Source organism: Microtus ochrogaster, unplaced genomic scaffold, assembly GCF_000317375.1.
Source record: "Microtus ochrogaster isolate Prairie Vole_2 unplaced genomic scaffold, MicOch1.0 UNK5, whole genome shotgun sequence".
Taxonomy (NCBI): Eukaryota; Metazoa; Chordata; class Mammalia; order Rodentia; family Cricetidae; genus Microtus; species Microtus ochrogaster.
The window spans coordinates 6,255,194-6,258,604 of record NW_004949103.1 but is presented as its reverse complement, the minus strand read 5'-3'; the positions used below and the strand labels follow the sequence as shown (position 1 = coordinate 6,258,604).

At 34.7% G+C, this 3,411-nt stretch overlaps 1 pseudogene; it reads left to right on the top strand.

Annotated features, from left to right (window-relative positions):
• Positions 1-2,781: 2,781 nt before the first annotated feature.
• LOC113458165 lies at positions 2,782-2,957 on the top strand (annotated as a pseudogene).
• Positions 2,958-3,411: the final 454 nt, after the last annotated feature.

Below are 3,411 nucleotides of genomic sequence, written 5' to 3'. Positions count from 1 at the left end.
GCCAGTGCCCAAAACACCCTGAAAGGACATTTTGAAACAAAGCAGGAGTCACACTGTACTCTTTAAAAGAACCCAAAGCCAATAGTTGAAGCTGTTAAGTACCATAAGTTGAGGATTTGTGTTGGTTATGTTTTTTTTTTCTGTTTTTATTCTTATTGCATGAGTGCTTAGGCAGAAAAATAGACATGTTTAGAAATTTATTAAATATATACTCCTGGTTTGATGAAATATTGATAAAAGGAGTGGAAATATATAGCTTAGCTAAATTATTTATGTTGCATGCACTCAGTTCTGTTCTGGTATTTGTCCCTTCCCTCATTTTGTACTCACTGTGACATGAAAGCTGCTGTTATATTTTCTGTTATCGACAAGTCAACAGAGAAGCTCCTTTCTGATAAACATCAAATGGGCCATGCAAAGCCTGGTCTCTTGTGTCTCTACAGGATCCATATTTCACAGGATTTTTCTTGAAGAAGGAGTGAATACATGGTAAGGTTCCAGTAGAGAACTTACTGTCAGTACCTTTGGGTTTATGGCTGGGTAATGTTCTAGTACCTTATATTACTCAGTTTTCTGTTGCTTTGACAAACCATCTGAGAAAATGCAAATGAAAAGACAAATGAGTTTGTTTCAGATCACAGCTTTGGAAGACTTAGTCCATCTTCATTTGGTCATACTGTTTTGGGTCTGTGTTAGCACAGTGAGTTATAGCTGAAGCACAGGGCAGGTGAGGTTGCTCCTCTCATAGGAGATGAGAAATATACTAGAAAGGAAATAGCCAAGATTCTGCAATCATCTTCAGAGATGCAGCATCACTGACCTAAAATTCTTCAAAGTGCAGTCCATCTCACCCAATACTAAAGGTTCTAGCATATCTTGTCATTGTTAGATTCTATTGTCTACTCAATAAAACCAAGAGTCAATATAAAACATTGAGTTTCACTTTAGGGATTTCTCAGATTTGAATGATTAGTGGTCATATCTGTGGGCAAAAGTGTTGACTCATGATAGGTGTGGGAGGACTCAGCTCACTCTACACAGCACCACCCCTGGGCAGATGATCCTGGGTTCTGTAAATATCTGTTTGAGTACGAGCCAAAGGAAATGTACCATTTTTTTGCTTCAGTTTCTCCTGGAATCCTGCCTTGCTTTCCTTCAGTGATTGATTATGACCTGGAAGTATAAGATGAAATACATCCTTTCTCTTGCACATAGTTTTTGGTAATGGTGTTTATCACAGCAACATTAAAGCAAACACACAAAACAAAACAGCCATGGTAACACACACACACAAAACAAAACAAAACAAAACTACCCCAATATCACTGCAGTCTGGAAATCAAGCCTTCAGCATCCCTAAGCTTTCAGGGCTATTTAAAACCCCCAAAATGATACAGCTACAGTCTTGTGTTGTCATCCAACTGCTGCCGGCAGTTGTATTGATATTTTTATTATAAATGTTACAGCTAAAGTTCAATATTCATGACAACAAGAATAGATAAAAAATGGAACAAATTAAACAAATAAACATTTAGCTAGAAAAGTTACCATGGAGAAATTTTCCATATTTGGTTATGTAATATGAAGACAAAATTCTTAGTGTATAACAATTCCAATTCGTCTCAAAATTTTCAAATCTAGGGAGATGATAAAAGTAAAAATTGCAAAGGAAATCTACCACTATGAATATTTTCCAAACAGCAATTCAATAAAACATGGATCTCTCATCAGATGATTTATGTTATTAATCTGTTTTCATTTTATATGACACAGCTTCCTGCAGTCTGCTAGTTAGCCTTAGAGTTTGAATTGTTTCTGATGACCTAATGTCATAGTGCAAAGGCAAGCAAATCATACCATTGGACAAATTTTTCTTGTGATCATGCAAAGAAGGCAACATGCATGTGGTTTGTCTATGTATTGTCAGTAGTTACTTTAGCACTATAGCAGCAATCTTGACTATTAGCAATATATTTCTGCTAGCCACATATGTGGGTCTTTCCTGAGACAATGTATTGACTGATAATTTACCCTCCCACTTATAATTTAGGCATTGTCACTCATATTGAATATTCATGAACACATATACACAGAAACATAGATGTGAATTTCAAATCCTGTAGAACCAGGAACTCTTACCATGAGAATATTCACCGAAGTACAATGGTGGTAGATATAGAGGTCTGTTCCATACTTCTCAATTTATACCTCAAGAATCCTAAACACACAAGAATAAAGAAATAAAATAATTAAAAATATCAAAACAGGTACTACCCCAGAAAGGTAGTACAAAAACTTTATGAATAGTACAATCCTGTTCTTTTAGAATTTTAGATGTAAAAGTAAATGTTGTATTAATTGTTTATATTAGAGTTCTTCCACAAAGCAGAACCAATGGGGGATGTAAAGTAAGGTTTACAAGAAGGGGATTGGCTGATAATATTGTGGATGCTGTAAGGTCAGATGATCTGCCCCCTAAGAAGTCAAGTCTAGGTAAGTCTAGGATATAAACTCCTGCCCAAACATTTGAGACTCAAGATTGTCCTTGGTATAAATTCTACTCTCAGAGCAGAGAAGAACTCATGCTTCATCTCGGGCAACTAGAGATAAAACCCAGGGTTGCCATTGTCTCTCCAATTTCTGTCCTTTTTAGATCTCATCAAATTGGTGTTGTCTATAAACACTGGGGAAGGCAGTCTGCCTGGCCAAGTTTACAGATTTACATACTAATCTATTCTGAAAGCATCCACACATCATAGCCAGAAATGATATTTAACTGTCATTCTTCAGTCTTTTCAAGTGCAGTATCTGTTCTTATCAGGTTAATATTTAATATATCCTCTAAAGACAATACATTAAGTGGACATTGGAGCTAGGAAAATGGATGGGAACTTGCTTCGTCCACTCCAAATGTAGACCTCTTATTGCAGTACCTAGAATAGTACTGGTAAAATTTTAAAAAAATAGTGCTTAGACAAATACTGGGGCATTCCCTGCCAGAGATAAGTTATTGACTAACCCTCTGCTCTAAGATGTTCACAGTGTGTTCTTACACAGTTAAGAAGAATTTATTTTAGTTGTGACATATATTCATCTTCTTTCTTGTCTTGATGTCAAATTTGTACTTTGGAGATATTATTATTTTGTTGATATTTGTGCAACATAGTCACTTATAACAATGGATACATATACTGTGATATTATGGAATTCATATCTTCCTTATGTTTGGTACTAATCTTTAATTTGCAACTAAATTTTTCAGTGAATGTTGAAATACCACGTCTTATGATTGTAAAATTTGTTTATGAAAACACATTTAAAAATAAACAAATTTTATAAATAAATATGTTTAAAAAGTTTTATTTAAACAACTTTTATTTATGTTATATGCAACATCAAATTTGCATTTTT